Source organism: Oryctolagus cuniculus, chromosome 9, assembly GCF_051225735.1.
Source record: "Oryctolagus cuniculus isolate XC-2025 breed Fujian yellow rabbit chromosome 9, ASM5122573v1, whole genome shotgun sequence".
Classification (NCBI taxonomy): Eukaryota; Metazoa; Chordata; class Mammalia; order Lagomorpha; family Leporidae; genus Oryctolagus; species Oryctolagus cuniculus.
The window spans coordinates 59,779,191-59,799,468 of NC_142875.1; the positions used below are offsets into that span (position 1 = coordinate 59,779,191).

The window sequence follows — 20,278 nt, forward strand, 5'->3', positions numbered from 1 at the left end:
AAAACAAAAGATACAGGCAACAGAAGATATGGATTAGTTCTCTCTCCAGATGGATTAACATTTGGATTGTTTTTCCCAGATGTGACCAGCCAGGATTAAAAACCTACCATATTCCTCCCACAGGGGGACACTCACATGGAGGCCACGGAGACTCATGGGGACCCTAAAGAGACAGCTGTCACCTTATGAGTTCCCCATGGGGATCTCACTCTGCAGAGGTGCAGAGCTGGAACCAGGCAGGCTCCGGGCGGGAGATGTAGTCCCTCTCCAGCCAAGGCAGCCACCTCTGTCCCTCCACCCACACAGGGCCCTCAGGGACTATACATCACACACCCAAGCCCAGAAGCCTAGAAAAAAAATAGAAAGACGTTGGCTTGGTCCTAAAGCACCAGATGGCTCCCTTCCAGATAAGACTTTCTAAGTGTCCACAGAATCCTTTCTTTCTTCCTGGCTAACCTTTGAGGCAGCCTTTTCTCCAACTGCACCTGGCTCCTACCAGCTGCTCTTCCCCAGGGGCTCTGTGAAAATGAGTCAGACTTTGTAGATTCTGGAAAAACAATTTCTGCCCCAGGATACAAGTCTCTGGAAGAAACAGCAGCATCCTCTGCCTATATGACGTGGCTCCTTCACACTCACTATCCCCCCCCTCTCCCCTCCAGCATCCTCCCTAGCACTCAAATCTTACCTATCCTTCAAGGAAAAGTAGCTGACAAACCATACTGCTCCCCCTCCAATAAAGCCTTCTCATATTTCCCAGAGTTTTCACTCTATTTCCTTGTTCTCCTGTTGCCTTGTATTTGTTATAACCTTGAGTTAAGTCTACTTGCATTATAGTTGCTGTGGGTCTGCTTCTCTCCCACTCTTGATTTTCAGCCCTTGGAGAGTAGAGCTCTGTTGGACTCAGCCAGTAGCCTCCAGGGCCTGCCACATGGAAGCTGTTCAGTCAATGTTTGTTGAATTCATTAGAATAGGTGAGTAAAGGAACAGGTTGCACTGCTGCCGTGAGAAGACACAGGTGTACCAAATGCAAGTCTGTTTCTATGAGCTGCCTGGATTTCATAACCCACTGTTATTGCAGGGGGACTTAGGGATGTCTGCCAGGAGCCATGGTTATAGGTTAGAGCATCCACTGGCCAAACCTACCAGGAGTTCACAGGGGAAACTTTGTGCCTCCAGGAAGAGTCCTGGCTCAAACATGGTTTAGTTGATCCTGGCTTTGGAGCCCTGTAATAACAGGCAAATCTCTTACCCTATCTAATTCTCAATTTCTTCATCTGTATAGGGATGATATGACTATCATTTCAACTCTTTAAAAAACTTGTAATGATAGGAATGACAGATGATGGTGCTTCACAAGATTTGCAGGAAAATAGAATTAAAAGATAAATTTATTTTGGTGCAAATAATTTTGCAAGTGATGCATAATACATGGTTTCCGTGAACTTTCTGAAGTACCCTTTTTGTGAAATCTGCAGTATGAGTAGGCACTTTACACAGTGCCTGGCACTAATTAGGTATGTGATCAATTCTTTGAATTGAAGGAGAATATTAACTAAGAGAAGGCACAGCATGGAGATGGGGAATGCTAAGCCTTTGAACAAGATTGGGCTTTTTATAAGATATATTTATTTATTTACTTGAAAGGCAGAGTTACAGAGAAGTAGAGGAACAGAAAGAGAGGGAGAGAGAGAGACAGAGAGAGAGGGGTCTTCCATCTGCTGGTTTACTCCCCAGATGGCCACAATGGCCAGAGCTGCACTGATCCAAAGCAAGGAGCCAGGAGCTTCTTCCATGTGGGTACAGGGGCCTAAGGACTTGGGCTATCTTCTACTGCTTTCCCATGCCACAGCAGAGAGCCAGATGAGAAGCGGGGCAGCCAGGACTCCAACCGGTGCCCATATGGGATGCCAGCACTGCAGGCAGTGGCTTTACCTGCTACGACACAGTGCCGGCCCCAAGATTGTTTCCTGTGACTCAGATTAGTGAAACTGTTTGGGTGTCAGTGCATTTGTCATCTGGGATAGTGAGCCCGAATTCTGACCCTAACTCCACCAGCACCAGAGAATACGCTGAATGAGTTTTCTGAGCCTTGATTACACTGGGTCAAAATCATTGTTTCCCCTATCTCTACAAGGTTACTCTGAATACCAAACCACACAAAGTGGTGATTCTCTTACGAAACAAGACATGCAGCTCAGCCCTGCACCCAGTCCCTAGAAAGCAAGCCATTAGAAGAATGTGGTCACTTCTGCTATTATCCTCCTTCCCCTCTAGACTCTAAGCTCCTGGGAGACAGGAACTGTGTCAGTTTGGCTTCTAACTCTGTACTCACATAGTTAACAAAGAACCCCTGACAGGTAGAGGGCCTTAAATAAAAAAGAAGGAAATCTGTTTGTAAACTATGAAGCAGGGAAGCTGTAATGATCAGTAATGTTTATTTCATTCTAAAATCATTCTAGTCTGATGTCCAGTCAGATGCTGTGACCAGTTCAGGTCAGGAAGAATTTCAGCAGTTCTATTTGTGGTGTATTGAATCATGAATAAAAACCAATCACGATTTTTGTTTTCTTTCTCAATCCTGTTTTCACTATGAAATAACTAGGAGCTGAGAAAAATTCTTTGCTCCTGTTTTTAATGTTAACCAACACACTTATGATCTTGAAGGTATATTAATAATTAGGATTCTTGTTTGATATTTAACTTGGACACATAGTTTTCCACTTGGGATTTTGCAGATTTTCTTGGCCATAGCACTGATAGAGAACAATCTGAATCCATGACCACTCGGAGTTCTGTCTGAACCAGGGCCACACCTCTGATCCTGCCCAAACCTGTGGTTCTAGAAATAGGAAAGAAGAGGGACATGACCATTTTTAATGTGCCAGTCCCTGTACAGGAATTCTTTTGCATTTGTGTAGCAGTAATTCACTCTGCCCACCAAGTGAATGGTTCAGGTTCTTCTCCTGGGAACACTTCCCTTCCCTCGTGAAGCTTGGTTCAGCCTTCTGACTTGCTTAGGCAACAAAATGGGAACAGGTGCATCTCACTTTGGGGGTAAAGTTGACAGAACTAGTGTGCTATTTTACACCCTCACCTTCCTTCCTTCCTTCCTTCCTTTCTTTCTTTCTTCTTTCTTCTTTCTTCTTTCTTCTTTCTTCTTTCTCTCTCCTTCCTTCCTTCCTTCCTTCTTTCCTTCCTTTCTTCCTTCCTTTATTTTTAAAGACCTATTTATTTATTTGAAAGCCAGAGTTACACACAGAGAGAGAAGGAGAGTCAGAGAGACAGAGAGAGAGGTCTTCCATCTGATGGTTCACTCCCCAGTTGGCTGCAATGGCCAGAGCTGTGCCGATTCGAAGCCAGGAGCCAGGAGCTTCCTCCGGGTCTCCCATGTGGGTGCAGGAGTCCAAGAACCCAGGTCATCCTCCACTGCTTTCCCAGGCCATAGCAGAGAATCAGATTGGAAATGGAGCAGCTGGGACCTGAACCGGTGCCCATATGGGATGCCAGCACTGCAGGCGGTGGCCCCACCCACTATGCCACAGCACCGGCCCCTACACCCTCATTTTCATCCTGTATGGCAGTGTGCCACATGGTGTGGTCTCCTTCAACCTGGGACCCAGAATTAGGAGGATCTGGAACTGAATCTCCCCGCTGGTTCCCCATAAATGTGTGGCATCAGCAAGACATAAACCTCGGGTTTATGGCACTGAAACTTGATTTCATGTGATACCACAACATAGCCTGGCCTGACCTGCCTGATGCCATTTATTAGTTCATTTAATTCTCATTTTTAAAAAATCCACAAGCGAGTGTTGGGAGGCCGTTCTTCAAGGGTCTCATGCATTCTGTGCGGTGTTCAAGTGAGGCACTAGCTGCCTTTTTTTCTGAATATCTTCTCAAGGACACTTGCACAGTCAAGGGCCTGCAAAAGAAGAGGCATTGTCTCCCTCCAGAGGAAGGGGGAGGCAGGCTTACTGCCCACGTTAAAGCAGGATACCTGAGCTTGCTTTAACACGACTCAATGTGTGAGCAAGCATCCATCTGAGCCGTTTGCAAGGGAAACATATATAAAGATGGTGATGCGCTTGTTTTTCTGTGCCCTAGGTCATGAAGGCCATGTATCTGAGTCCAAACATCCAATGCCTCCTGCCGGATTTTGAAACTGCAGCAGACTGGCCTGTTATCTCTCAAGCGGGTAGCATCTCGGACTTCTCATGGTTCCTGACAGTGGGTGTTAGCATCACTGCTTTACAGTGGATGAAACTGAGCCTCAGAGAGAAGGAGTTGCCCAAGGGTGCACCACTAGTAACTGGTAGAACCCATTTTTCCCAATCTTTCTCATTGCTTGCCATGGAAAAAAAATTAAAATGCCATTTATTCATTCTGATATTCCTGAATTCATTCATTCATTTACTCAATTAATGTCTACTAAAGACCTTTTTACTGTAAGCACCATGTGAGGGTGCAGTTTTCCAGCATGCTTTAAAAATTAGCATTGAATTCTCCCAACATCACCAATTTTGACATCTAAAATAAGCCACTTGTGATTATCATAATCTTATCAAATACAATACCTATTTTCAATCACCTTTGCCCAAGAAGCAGATGACCCGGATAGAGTAGGAGGAGTCAGGTACCATACAATGTAACATTGAGAGTACATTTTGCCTGTTGTTGGAGAGAGAGGTTTGGGGTCTCTGGAGGAAGCATAGAAGATAAAGAGTGTTTGGATCCCATAAATTACTTACTGCACATCAAGTGCACTCATATCTACACAGAGCTTCTCCCAGGTCTGCAATAGATGAGGAGGAACCAGGCGCTTAGCACAACTAAGCTATAATACATGGACTCACCTCCTCTTAGTGTAGAAGCATTTGGTTCCAGGAAAACTGAGCCAGGGTGTCACATCCACTACAAGAGACTCTAACAGAAGACACAAAGAAATTAATTGTCCTGGCAATTTTAGCCATCAGGACCTCTTTATAGGAAGGTCAGTATTTATGTAAACAAGATATGACCCAAAAGAAAAACCAACCGTGCTTGAGACAGTGCTCCAGACAATAACTGAACATGAACACAGTGATGAGAATTACAAAGGCAGCTTCTCTTGGGGACAGCATTGTGGTGTGGTTAAGTTAAGCTCCATAACAGAGCTCCAGCTCCAGTCCCAGCTACTCAGCTTCCAATACAGCTTCTTACTACTGTGCCTGGGAAAGCAGCAGAAGACAGCCCAAGTGCTTGGGGCCCTCCCACCTATGTGGAAGACCAGGATGGAGTTCCTGGCTCCTGGATCAGCCTGGCCCAGACCCAACTATTACAGCCATTTGAGAGGTAAACAAAAGGAAAGAAGATCTCCTTCCCTCCCTCTTTCTCTCTCTGTCACTCTGCCTTTCAAATAAATAAACAAATCTGTTTTCTAAAGCCAGATTCTCTTATTTCCTTTCCTCTGTTAGATATGTATTGCACAAGGGCATGAGGCTTATTTTGGTGAAAAATGCTTTTATATAGAGAACTTTTGAATGCTTCCACACCCTCCCACAACCCAAAAAAAAAAGTCTCAGGCCCTGACCATGATAAAGAAATCAAATAAAGGGGACACTACGTTGACATGAACACTAAGACAATAATCCAACTGAACTTTCTTTACTATCAATTTTGACATCCATTTGTCTATACCAAATCAATAGATTAAATTTTCTCCCTTAGTTTTCAACCAAATTGGAGTCAAATTAACCTCACTTTAAAGTGCAAGCAAACAAGATAGACAGGACTAGTGTTTGCTCTGCAACATAAAAGCATCATCCACCCGGCTGCACCGACTCAAGAGGCAACACCTGATGATAAATAGGCCGCAGGACACAGTGGCCAATTAGCTCTCCCACAAAAGCCTTACACAGAGAGGCTCCTGCCAAGTCTGACTTTTAACTGTACCCAACTCTCAAATCGACCTTAGGTCCCCTTAACTGGCCAGACTAGAGCACACACCAGCAGTCAAGGGGGCCAAGTTGTCCAAATCCATCAGTGAGTGTCTCTATGCCCTGATTTGCCAATGCTCATGCTGACAGTGGTCAGAGAACACAGAAGCCTGGGTTTTGGAACAGCACAAACCTTATTTACTGAGTAAGCAAAGATCGGATCCTTGTGTAGAGTAAATGATACAAAAAATAGGTAATGAGGTCTCCCATGCATCACTGCTGAGGTTATTTAGTCTAACTCTAAAGCAAGATGGTTTCTTCCAAATGATGAGGTCGGGTTTAGCATTGATGTGTCTCAAAAACCAATTATGCCTCCAGCTCTATCCTCAATTTAAGAGGATTTGTTAAAATAAGGCTTTCTTTCATCAGAGCTGAGGTTAAGGGGAGTGAGTGCAAGGGCCCTGTAACCAGACACCCTGGAACAGAAAGAGCTCTAGAACCTAGTGGGTGTGAGTACATTCAAGTCACAGGGTCTGAGTTGATGGGTCCACGGTGGTTATTTCTTCCCTTTTATCCCTGGGAAGCCCATCATGCACAGCTTGAAGTTTGCTGAATCTTCAGCCATTCGAGTGACCCAAGCACAGATCAATTCCATTGGAGAGGGCCCCTGGGTTCTTCTGTAGGCCTGGATGACAAAACTCCCAGGATCAGACTTCTGATCCTGATGAGTTCTTGCCCTTATGTCCATTTCCAGGATCCACAGTACTAGGATTTGGACCAGGTAAGGCTTTGGAGGAACTAAAAGTGAACCAGCCTCTGGGCTCCTGCTTTAGGAGAACAGTAGAGGCTGCTACTGGGGAGAACTGGCCTGACACAGGCTGCTTCTCTTCTTTGTTCTCTTCTCCATTCTGCAGCTTTAGTTCGTAGAGTGGTTCTGTCACTCAAAGGTACTTGGTCTGCTCAGTGGTAAGGCTCCGGTGGGGTGTGTAGCCAGCATCTCTCAATTCTGCCTGTTGCTCAAAATGCTGAATGCTTCTGTAGGTCTGTTTTGTGATCAGAGAATTTGTGATGACATGAGTAGCTTTAGCCTTCACCACCAGCGCCTTGTCCATATTGTCAGTGAATGTTGACAGGGTCATGACAGGGTAAGGACACACTGGCATCTCCTTTGTCCACCTTGACAGAGCATTGATACTGGCAGTCTGGAATCACTGGTTTCTAGGAGATGCTGCCCACATCCAGCGTAGTCAAGGATGCAGGTCCCTGAGAGCATCATCATAGCTGAATGCCTGGCAGCACATTCCAATGGGCAGGGACATCTTGTCTGCAAGCCCACTAGGTTCAAGAGCAGGCACTCCTGGATGTCCTGAAGCCATTCAAAGCCTGGGATCCAGGTGCTTTCTCTATATAAAATTCCAAGCTGGGTCTCTGCCACCATGGTGAGATGATGTGACCGCTATCCTGACAGATAGATGTCAGTGAGGACCATTGTCCCACTGCTGCCAATTAGCAAATCTTTCCAGGAAACTCACACAGAGTTTCTTTTCTCCCACTACTGTGAGGACACTGGCAGCCCAAATTCAAGCACTAAAGAGGTTTCAAGGATCCTGGTCTCCTAAGAGATCCAAGCTATGGTGAGATCTGTAGCAACACCATAAGTCCCCAGCACTGGTCAGGGTAGACTGGCTCCACTCTGCTCTCAATTCATCCTTTTCTAATGGGACACAGTGGAAAGGACTTGTGTCAACAGTTTTGGGTTCAACTCTTTACTGCAATGCTAATGCACTACTTCAGGGATTTTGGTGCAGTTTTTTTTAACCTCTCTGAGTTGTGTTTTCTCATTCATAAAGTAGGATAATAATAGCTAATTTATAAATTTTGTCAAGATGAATAAATGAGAGCCCTCTGTAAAGCACAGAGTCTGGCACACAGTAGGCTTTCAATAAACAGCAGCAACTCACATGATTACCATCGTCATTTTGCTTTGGCCAGGTAGACAGGACATCCCTTTAAACAAAAAGAAAATTAGACATTAGGTACAGAGTCACTGGCAGGAAGCCAAAGGGGGAAGATAAAGCGTTATAATTGCCTCTCCAGGGAAAAGCAATAAATCTGGGCAGCTGTGCCGCTCCCACTCTTTGGCAGCAGGAGAGAAGGGCTGCATCAGAGGACACTGTCTCGGAACATGTGAGCGTCCACCATGTACAAAGCCCTCAGTGGGCAATGCAATGATACAGAGATGGGACAGGCATGGTCCTGCCCCCAAGAATTTAGTATCTACTGAGACTGGGACAAAGGGAGAACTAGATCACTAAAGCAATCATTCTAACATGAAGCGAACTGATCAAAGGGAAGGATATGCACGTGGGTGAGTTTTCATTCTCATAACAGGTGCTAAGACAGGCTTCATATAGGATACTCAGGATGGGTACTGATAGATGACATTTCAGTAGAGAGCTATTGGGAGAGGTGGCGAAATTAAGGCAAAGGACAAGTAATATGAGTCTGACAAGGACTGGGTCCATTCAGAGAACAGTGAGCAATGCTTGGCTGGAAAGTGTGATAGGGTAACCAGGAAACCAAGTCTACCCGATGGGTGGCCTTGAGAGTGCTTAATCTGCTCATCATTGAAGAATGGCAGCCTCAGGACTGTATGTAAGGAAGATTAATTTAGCATCTGTGTGTAGAACAGGTTGGAGGAAGAAGAGACTGGCAGCAGGGAGACCAATTAGGTAAGTGTGCAACACTGGAAACATGAAGAATGGATGCCTAAACTCAGGGGAGTTGTCATGAGAACAGAAAGGATCATTTCAGGAAAGGAAAAGATTCTAGATCCAAGCAAGAGAAGCTTGAGGAGAAGCTTAGCAACGTTAAAGCCATGTAGCAAGCATTCCCTGGACTGGGACCACAGAGGGTATCATAAGCATCCTTGGGATGTGAGTACTGCCCCTACATTGTGGAGGGAGACATAATGCTAACTGTCCAGGATCAAACCAGTCAAGAATTGAGGGTGAACTTAATCAGCATTCTAGCACAGAAGAGCTAAAATCCATATAAATACAGCCAAGCAAAGGCCTCATGGGCTGGACGGTTCTGAGAGGTTTTATAAAGAAGCCTGATAGGGAATGCCATTCTACTTGGCAGAAGATGCTGGACTGGATCAGCTGAGATCCAGAGGTCATGTTCGAGTTCAGGAAGTCTCCGGTCTAGGGCTTCCTTAGGAGGAGGTTCCAAAGGATCCCTGAATCAGGATCATTTTCAACTGTTCTGGATGCAGCCCAGAAGGAGGAGGAGGAAATTGGCTTTGTATTGATTAAGGGTGTTAATTAGTAATTTGATGGCCCCTTTCACTAAAACAGTCCAGTGGGAAACCTTGGCTGGTGTAGCTTCGGAGAATGAGCTGTGCAAAGTAAAGCGTTGTTCTTTTGCAAAGCAGCTTGGTAGTATGGATCAAGATTTTGACAAATGTTTATGTTTCGACTCAATAATTTATTTCCAAGAGCCTCTCTCAAGAAAATGACCAAAAGTGCAGACCAATATTTTTATGCCATGAAGTTTTTATAAAGGCAGAAACAAAAAAGAAAAATGGGGGAAACAAATCAAATTACAGCAATAGGGAGATGGTTAAATAAACTATGCTATCTAGACATTAATAATCACCATTGTTCAAAGAGGTAAAACTTAGATTTGATGGCACTGGATTTTTCAGCTTTTGCCAGTGGCACAACTCCTACTCCCCAAACTGTGTTCTTGACAAATAAGATAATTTGTTCACAAAAGGCTGTTAAATGAAAAAATTAACCAATTAAATTGTGCATAAACTAGGATAATGTGATATAATATGTGTATACAATTCTATCTTCTCTTGGTGTGTCCACAACACAAAGGGTAGCAGTGTCCAAAGGAAGGAACTGAGGCAAATTTCATTTCTTTTGTATTTTTATGAAGTTGAAACTTTTCTATGATAAGTATGCATTAACAATAGTCATAACAACAAACATTTATTAAAGACTCACCATGTGTGAGGCTAGGTACTAATATGTAAATACACACACACACACAGAGGATACTTCATGAAAAATAGAAACAAAAGATAAGTTTATTTAGGTGCAAAATAAGTGTGAAACCTGTGCATAGGTTTTTATACTATGCATTTTCCATGCACTTTTTGGAGACCTTTCATATATCATCACACTTCATATATCACCACACAACTACAAAATAGGCACATTTATCATACCCACTTTACAGCTGAGGAAGCCGAGGCTCAGAGGGGTGGTTTGCTCAAAGGCACATGGTTAGGAAAGGATGGAAGCCAAACTTGGAGTCAAACCAACATGACCTAGCCTCTGTGCTTGGTCACTGCCCTAACTCTACCCTATGACCAGTGAATGCCCACAAAGGGGCTTCAGAAAGTTGGGGGGAAATGTCCATCTTTTAATTCTATTGCCAACAAACTTTTTGAATCCCCTCATGCGTGTAATGCTTTTAATTTTAAAATGTCCTTCTTTTCCTTTCGCATCTCACTTTATAAGGGAGTATAGGGTGTTTAACAGAAGTCTGACCTTTGGGAATCAGACTCTGGTTTTCTGCCAAGTCATTCACCTTTTATGCCAATGTCACCACTATACCGATGGTGGGAACTTCTTTGCAGTGGGAGGTACACAGATTATGAAAGGTCAAAGAAAACCACTTTCCATTATTAGCAATTAGCTAACTAAGTAAATTAAATTATGTTAATTAGTTAACACTAGACTCATCATTAGAGTTAATATGTAGATTAAGAACAAATAAGAATGGGCTTTTTTTACTTAGGAATAAAAGGAAATGAGAAAGATCTGCCCATTGTTTCCCTGAGGGGAGTTTGCTCCTTTCATAGACAATGAAGGGGAAGCACCAGGATGCTCACTTGGGCTCTGGATCCAGCCCAGGCCTGAGTCAGCTGTGTGGGGACCTTGAATGAACCACCTACCATCTCAGGGTCTCCATTCCCTTATCCAAGAACAAACAGGTCAGGCTAAATGATATTTCTAGTGCTGAGGATCCCTACTTCTACAGGTCTATGACAAAACCGGTATCGAAGATAAACTTGCATCAGACACAGTACACTACCGGGCACAGGAATTCAGCCATGTGGCCTTTCTTTGTCTATTTTTTCTCCTCTAGAAAGCAGAACCCTTGACCTTCTCTCCAGCTGGAAGCCCCGCCTTTACCAAAGCAGCCAAAATGGGAGTGGTGCTTCAAAAAAAATGCAGGATGAGGGAGGGAAGAGAATAGGGTGCTTTAGGGGTTGCCAGATCAATTCCTATCCATGCTTCCCCTCTGGAACTTCAAAACGCACCACCTCCTGATCCCTTTTTTATTTTATTTATTTATTTTTTACTTTTCCTTCTTAATCAGTACATGAGACTAAGAGTTTATAAGCCTAAGGGTCACTAAGCTCATTTATAAATGAGAAAAGAAACTAATCTCTGTGCCTGTAGTATGATCCTCCTGCCCCCCCACTCCCAACAATGCACACACAGGGCTGGCAGCACCTGGCTTGCTTCTCCTCCACACCAATTGATATTCTGCTCACGGCACAGCACACAGGAGAGTCAAGGCCAAACAGAGACGATGCACAATCAGAACAGGCCAAAAGCTGACCATTTTCTGGGGGAACAGATCCTGTTACCATCTTATTGTTTGGAGATCACAAGACACAAGAAGAACAGGCCCTCAACAATGTCTTTGAAGGACACTCATGCTAACTTACTCCAGGAGCTCCCTGCAGGAACCTGAAACAACCAAAATATAACTCCAAGCTGCGTTGGCCCCTAGTAAACAAACACCCACTCTGCTCCTTACCCTACTGTATTCCTTCTTTCAGCAGTGATAATAAGCACACATCTAGCAAGCCAGGGACCAGGCACATGCTGGATCCTGTAGTATATCTGAGGTTGGAAGAGCTGTGTCAGACCCAGATGCTGCCCAGACCATCAGGAACATGAAAACTGAAACTAAATAAAAGACTGTCTGGGCATGCGCCGTTGGCCAGAAAGAGCTCATTTTTCTCTCCTGCAAGCCTCCTCCTGCTCCACTTAAAGGTTCTTAAACACTGGAGCTGGAAGACAGGATGGAGAGACCAACATCTAGTGACCAACCCTAGGGGTCAGATATGGTGCTTAAAATGGGGACATATTTAATTAACAAATCCACACAACTACCACACTTTACCAATAAGGGACCCAAGACAGAGAGTTGAAGGAACCTAAGGTGACACAGTAAACTGTGGAGTTGAGAGGATTTGAACGCAAGTTTAATTACCCCCAAACCAGATCTGTTTCCAATAGGCTGTACAGTCACTTCACACCCATATGTTATGTGCCTTGTGTGGTGTGTGTGTGTGTGTGTGTGTGTGTGTGTGTCTCAAACTCCCTGGGATGTGAGAGGTCAACCCAGCACAACAAACTGCCCAGGCTCATGTGTCACCCACCTTTTCCTACTTCAAGGGTCCTTCTGGTGACCAGCATTGTGGCACAGTGGGTTAAGCCAACCACTTGTAAGGCTGACATCCCATATTAGAGTACCTGTGCAAGTTCTGGCTGCTCCACTTCTAATCCAGCTTCCTGCTAAGGCACCTGGGAAGACAGTAGAGGATGACTCAAATACTTGGATCCCTGACATCCACGTGGGAGGCCCAGATGAAGTTTGTGGCTCATGGCTTCAGCCTGGTACAGCCCTGGTCATTGCAGTCATTTGGAGAGTGAACAAGCAGATAGAAGATTCTCTCTCTCTCTCTCTCTCTCTCTCTCTCTCTCTCTCTCTCTCCCTCTCCCTCTCTCTCTCTCTCTCTCTGTAATTCTGGCTTTCAAATAACTAAAATAAATCTTTTTTTTTTTTTAATTAGTCCTTCTCTAGGGAGGGAGCCAGGACAGGTTATCAACCTTTGCTGTTGAAGCTGGAAGCAGGTGCAACTATGTCCTCCCCTACTTCAAGCATTTCCACCGGAGGCTGCCCCAACCACACAGCCACATCTTCAGCATATTGTGCTCAGGGCAGTTCTATCAGGGCCACTAGGCCGTCAACAGACTAGCCCACCATGCCACCTTACCTACCCTTCTCCCTGTTGCCACGACTGTAGCTCTAGTGCTAAGCAGTGATCACAACCAGCATCAAGGCCCAAGGAAGCACCAGGTATCCAGGAACCATGTGCTCCGTGTCCATCTGCATTTCGGGGGTGCCGTTTGCTTTCTTTTAGGCTTGCTTTGGCTTTTTTCCAGTTGACTCATGCTTTTGCTTGGCGCTAAATTGCTATGTGAAGGTGGAAGCATGTGTGTCCTCACAGCTTCCCCAAAACAAGATCATAAAGAGAGAAATAGACACAGGAGAGAGAAGCAAGAGGCCAAAACATGACCTTTCCTACAAGGTGCCTTCCAAGAGAGTGACTAAGTGATTTATTCATCAAACTGAAGCTCTTCTAAAAGTGAAAGGGAGCCCACTATTAAGAACCACACCAGGACAACAAGCATCAACTGAGCCAGGCAGGCATGATCTCTTCTCACCAGACAGAATGCAGGTCTCGGCAAGTAGGGTCCATACCACTGCTCTTTCCTGGGTAGCTCTTTGCTGGTAGTAGGAGGTAGTGCTGATTGTTCTTATGGTTTTAAAAAATACCTCTGAAAAACAAGAAGGGAAAAAAGCAAGAGTTTTTCGCAGGAGAGGGAATAGAGGGTGGGAGCCCAGCAGAAGCAGGAACCTGTATCTCTCCAGCTTGGGTCTCTCCCTCTCCTATCCCTTGTACTGTCTAGATGTCTCTCATCTCTGACTAGCTCCCCACATTCCTGAAAATCTTCCTCCTTCCCATTATTCAAACTATTCAGGCACTATTGAAGAACAAATAGTTCAAATTCTCTTTGTCAAAGACATTTGCATGTTAACTGTGAACAAATCCCTAAGGCAAAGGCGTGGCTCTCTGCAGCTTGGAAATAGGGTACCAGGTAGGCAGCAGCCTGCTCCGTGCTCTAAGGAAGCCCCTGCCTAATGAAAAGCCCCACCCCCATTCCTTGCTTTGTCAGAGGGTTTGCAGGGAATAACCTGGCCCTCATGTATATTGAATCCCTAGGATTAACTGGCACTAAGCTTTGTCATCGAGACCAGGTTAATGAGAGACAGAGACCCAAGCTAGGGACACGTGCTGTGCCGCATGGCCTCCTCACCTGCATAGGAGGGCACCCAGGGGTGCTCTCCTCCTCTGTGGGGCTTGTGGATGCAGATGTCCACTCCAGATCCCCAATCTCCCGTTCACAGAATTGCAGTTTCTCTCTTTACAGGCGTTGATGACCCGAGCTCTTGTGAGCTGAGTAGCGCCGAGAAAGCTAGCAGGGTACTTCTTAATTGGGTGCACTGAATCCAGAGCCTACTAATGGCCATTTAAATATCAACCCCATTAGCTGTCTCGCTGTAGAACTAGCTACCAGATGTGTAACAAACATATTTACTGGTCGGTATGCAGGCAGTTGTACCTTCTCTGGGCTCATGCCCCATTCATTCAAACAGCTGTGTCTCCATCTGCTTCAATGAGAAAACCGCAAAGCAGCCTCAGGTCACGCAGTCTGTTTGTGTGTGATGTGTGTGTGTACATGCAGGTGCACACACACACAACACACACACAGGATGCCTAGGACAGGCTCAGGAGGGACTGCAATGTTGAGGTCAGAGGGCTGCAGCCATCCGATTGTTATTAAACACAACATTTAGAAATAACAACCATCTTATTGCTACCAGAGTACTGTACTGTATTTTTCTGCTGGGAGAAGCAAAGCTCTCTGAATGTTTTATTCAGCAGGAACTAGAACACTGTTGTTATAAACTTTCTTTCCCAAACTAATTCCCTGAGCTTATGCTGCCAGAATCTCTCCTCTCCAGGGCAGTTCTGCCTTCGTTCACTGACTTCTCGGATCCTGCTAGGAAATCCGCCACCCGCATGCCAGCAAGCGGCAGATCAGCTCAGTGGGGCTGGAACTCACTGCGGTGCAGCCCCGCCTGGGACAGCTCTGAGAAAACAGTTGTACTGTGTGGTTTTGTGGGAAAGGAACACAGACTTACCAGGACTTATCAGGATTCTCCCTGGGTGGAGACTGGCAGTGGGATGGGCCCCACCTGCCCTGACATCTCAGGATTCCAGATAAAGCGTCACGTCCTCAAAGCAGCAGTCTGTAAGTCTATGGGAAAAGTTATCTGCCAGAATTTCAGAGATGATGAACAGGAGAGAAACAAAGGACATGGGTTACCCCCAATTCTGGATGCTTCTGTGTGGCTTCACAACTAGAAGGGATTCTTACCCAGAGGCAATAAAAGAACAAGGGTATCCAAGCCTGTCCTAGGACACTGCTGATGCCCCTGGGAGTGACTCACTAGGTAGCAGCTTTGTCCCCACTGGCGACTAATGGAGGGGTTGTCGAGAAGCAAGAGGCAGCTCCCCTTCAAAGCCCTTCAGAGAAATCACGGGGGCAGGAGGAACTTGCCGTTACATTGGCACGAGGCAAGGCCACTGCTGGGTGCAAAGGCACAGACACTCCTCAATTCACAATGGTTCAATTTAAGGTTCTTTTCAACTTTACCATGGTGTGAAAAAGAGATGCATTCAGTAGAAACTGTACTTTGAATCTTGATCTTTTCCCAGGCTGATGACATGCAATAAGATCCTCTCAAAAAGCCAGGCAGCCCCACCAGCAGAAGGGGAAAAAAATCCAGAACTATACAGTATCCATTACTCAATAAACTACATGGAATAGCCAACACTTTATTATAAAACAGACTTTGTGTTTGCATTAGATGATTTTGCCCACGTGTAGGCTAAGTATTCTAAGGACTTATTCTGATTAGGGTAGACTAGATTAAGCAACGCTGTTTGGTGGGTTAGGTATATATTAGATACATTTCTGACTTTACCATATTTCCAATTGATGATGAGTTTGTTGGCATGTAGTCTCACCATAAGGTGAAGAGATTGCAGTGATAGGTGATCAGAGGGCAAGGAGGTGCCAAAAGAAGCAGTCACCAAAGAAGAAAGGAATTGTTGTGCCACGTTTCAGACAAACTTTGTCCACTGGCGCTAGCACCGATTCCCAACCTCTTCTGTCATCTTCCCTATATTACCAGAAAGAAAAACTAAGATGCCATTTCCCAAGATTTCTTTATAGATACAGTGTTGGGTGCATTTTAGATTCCACCCACAAGATTCATTTACGTGAGATTTGCAAAGTGGAAGGCTACAGGGACATAAGTGGGCATCCACACAGCTGAGTGGTTTTGGCAGACGGTCTCCATGTTCCATCATCTCGTACCAGTTTGGGGAATGTGGGATGACACCAATGGCAGTGGCAGAATGCAGTTCCTCAGTTTCTGGACTGTAGGTGATGGTGTGGCTTCAAAGTCAAGCATTCACCAGTGGCCTCTGCTTGCTGCACTTCTAGCCTTTCTGATGATTAAGCACCTAACTCTGTCTTCAATACTCTTCTTGTAATACCTAGAGTAGTGAGATGGACTGGCCATTTTCTCTTCCCCTGCATACCCGCTAGACCATGTTTCAGGCCTCCCTTGCAGCTAGGCATGGCCCTGTGCTAATGGATTGTGAGCAGGAATGTTGTACACCACTCTCAGACTGATGCTCATCAACCAGCAACCTAATTTCCTTCATGTTCTCTCCTCCTTACAGTTGCTTTGCTAGAAAGGAGTACAGTGAGCTGGGAAGCTGTATGTGGACATGGTGGAGACACAAGATGGAAGCAGCCTGGATTCCTGAACCACTACTCTAGAAGCTGTTCCTGAATTGCTGTTCCTGAAGTTCTCCTCCATCATGGTGGAGAAAAAAAATCACAACTAGAGTGTGAGATGGGAAAAAAAAAAAAAAAAAAAAAAAAAAAAAAAAAAAAAGAGGATGCTGGAAATGGGAAAGGGGTTAAAAAGAAACAATGACAAGGACAGAATTGTGAAAGCCTGCTGTTGTGCTCAACCACTTAACAGCGATCTTTGCCTGCTACAGCAGGTAGCAGCACCCCAGTAAAAAGAAGCTATCTCTGCTCTTACACTGAACTCTGACTTACAGCAGGCAGCAGGTGAAAACCAGAGTAAGTCACCAGTCACGCTGATGTACAGCATGATTGATCCCAACCAAAAAGAACACATCGGTTGGTAGAATCCAAGTGAGAAGAGAGGAGATTTGGTAGCTATGTCAGACAATGTGCCAGTTAATTAGTTAATTAGCTTAATTGTGACAATCATTTCACAGTGTATATATGTGGCAATGCATCGTGTTTTATACCTTGAATGTTTACCATTTTTATCAATTATACCTCAATACAGCTGCAAAAAGAGATTTGATTTGGAGTCACTGTAAATGTCCTGGGTGGAGGCGCGGGAATCAAAGCCCTTTGATGGCACAGAAACCCTGGCTCTGTGCATCATTCCATCCTAACACTCTGTCACCTTCCATTTGCACTGAGTTCTACCCAAATCACACAGAAGTCCTCAAACACACCTTAGGTCCGTCTTTGGTAGTCCTTGAGGGGCTGAGGTCTGAGAAACTGTCTTCACAGTGGAACTCCTGGCTCCCAGGAGTCCAGGGGTGGCACCCAAGAAGCTGCTCCCCCTTGGAGAGATGATGGGCCTCTTTCTCCACTATGAACCTTGATTCTCTGATTGTTCCCCCTGATGAAATCCAGGAACAGATGCGGATCTCAGAGACGAGTGGGCACAAGCCAGTTACAGATGTGGGGCCTGGCAGCTGAACTGAAACTCAAACAGCATCTCTCATCCATGAGCAATGCCAGCTGGTCTGTTCCACTGGTTGGGAGTGTGCCTTAGAAATGTGTCTGCCTTTTATTTTCTGATGTGTCACAATTCACTCTTTTGTTGTTCCAGAACATTCTGGAGCACAGGAGGCTAATCACCCTTCATGACATGACATCTGTTTGAAATGACAGAAGGCCTGGGCTCAGAACCTCTCTATGCCATCCTGAAGGTGGCCACACAGTCACCTTCTATCCCTCCTTTGACAAGCTGTCCCATTCAGTGGTTCATGAAACAAGAGAGAAGAAAAACATACTCTCAAGGTTAGGGATGTAAACAAACTCTTAAAGGCTTGTGTTACTAAAAGGGAGTACAAAATGACCTTTTTCTAAAGGTTATTTTACTAAAAGTAGAGTACAAAATAAGGACCTATCTCTGTTCTGAAAAACTGACATTCTTCTTGACTATGGCAAAACAAGTAGGAAATTGTATGCATCTATTTTAGTCTTATCCACAGGGCTTGATGAAAGCCAGCCTTCATCTAGGTGTCAGTGCCCCCAAAGAGAGGGGAAACAGGGTCAGTTTCTACTGCTCACATTGTTCTCTCTTTTGCAGCCAACACATAGCAGACATTAGTGCTCAGGATCAATCTTGGAGTTGAAGACAAAGAGATGTCCCAACCTGCATAACTCTTTCAGGCCAAAATGGCATCTGCTTCAAAGAGTCACTGATAGCAACAACGATTATAGAGGAGAAATGTAAACTCCAATTAGCTTTATATCTTATCAACATAATGACCATTCTGCAGATGAAATTTGACATGGGAAACAGGGATAATAACTCTTCATTAGGGCAATGCATGTGCCAAAGACTTTACTAAACACTTGATATACATAATATCATTTATTACACCCAACAGGATTGTGAAGTAGGTGGCATTATCCAAATCCCTTCTTGTTGAAAAAACAAAACACTGTTTCCAAGAAGTTAAGGATACATACCCTTGTAAGAAGAACTAAGAGTCAAATCTCATTTGCATGACTCTGCATCCTTTGCTTTTAACTACTTGATTCTTCACTGGTAAATGTCAGAACTCACCTGGGTATAGATGGTCGAGGCATAGGGGTAGAGACTGAAGAATTAACCGTGAACAAGGCTGGTAGTAAGGAAACTTTTCAGCTTTGGGCATGCTACCAGAAAAGACTGATTGATGCCCAGAGTTGGGTCTCTCTACTTTGTGGCAACTTCCGGCCACTAAGGAACACTTAGAAGGGCAGTGGATCACCATCACCACAGCTCTCCACAATTTCCTATTCAGACATAAGAAAAATAATTTTACAATGCAGAGAACCCCAAGAGTCACTGATAAACCCAGTTACCTACCTTATTCTGGTGTAATTTGAACTCACTAGTTTTATTTTTTCTTTCTTTTTTAAAATGTTTTTATTTATAAAAAGGGAACAAACTCCATGTATTTCCTATACATTGTTATAAAAGCATAATGAGGGGCTGGCATTGTGATGTAGTAGGTTAAGCCTCTGCCTGCGATGTCAGCATCCCTTATGGGCACTGATTTGAGACCTGGCTGCTCCACTTCCAGTCCAGCTTCTTTCCAATGTGCCTGGGAAAGCAGTGGAAGATGGTCCAAGTTCTTGGGCTCCTGAATCCACATGGGAGACCCAGAAGAAGCTTCAGGCTCTGGGCTCCTGGTTAAGCCCAGCCCAGCTCCAGCCATTGCAGCCACTTGGGGAGTGAACCAGCAGATGAAAGATATCTCTCTCTCTCTCTCCCCCTCTCCCTCTCCCTCTCCTCCTCTCTCTGTATCTCCACCTTTCAGATAAATAAAAAATAAATCTTAAAAAAGAAAGAGCATAATGAAGCTTCCTACTCCCCTCCTTCTCTCACTCCCACCTTCCCCCTTTCTTGTAATTTTTACAATGATGTACCTTCAATTTTCTTTATATAGTCACAAGCTTCACTAGTTTTACTTTAGAAGAAGTCAGATTCAAAAGGCTACCCAGAGTATGTTTTCATGGCCAGGTCGTTCTAGAGAAAGCAAAACTACAGTTTTGGAAAACAGGTCAGCATGTCAGGAGCTGACAACAAAAGGGTACAATAGAACTAAATTTTTTTTTGGGGGGGGGTTAATGGAAATGTTTTATTTCCTAATTGTGGTAGTCTTTATATGACTACTCACTTCTAAAAACTCATTGAACTGGCAAATGTTATCACATATGAATTGTACTTGAATAAAGCTTATTTAAATACACACACACACACATGCACACACACGCACAACTTCCACTGTGTTAAATGCATTGCAGTAAACCTTTGAGCCTAAATCCCTCAGTCACTCAATTTTTCCAGCAGGGAGGCTTCCTGCAGGCAATCAGTGCAGGCTCGTACTCCACGTGCAGTGGGAAGGAGGTTCGGAAATGAATTTGCAGACTAACGCCTCTGTAGCCGTTCAAACAAGAAGTTGATTGTGAGAGTTACCTCGGCTTCCTGCCTCCTCTCCGAATCTTCAGAGGTCATACTGTGTACTTGGTAGAAACATTCATCTGGAAAATTGCCTTCAGCCAGATTAAATA

At 44.6% G+C, this 20,278-nt stretch overlaps 1 pseudogene; it reads right to left on the reverse strand.

The window, feature by feature from the left end:
* Nucleotides 1-6,408: 6,408 nt before the first annotated feature.
* On the reverse strand, nucleotides 6,409-7,291 carry LOC100355042 (putative monooxygenase p33MONOX pseudogene; annotated as a pseudogene).
* Between the last annotated feature and the right edge of the window lie 12,987 nt (nucleotides 7,292-20,278).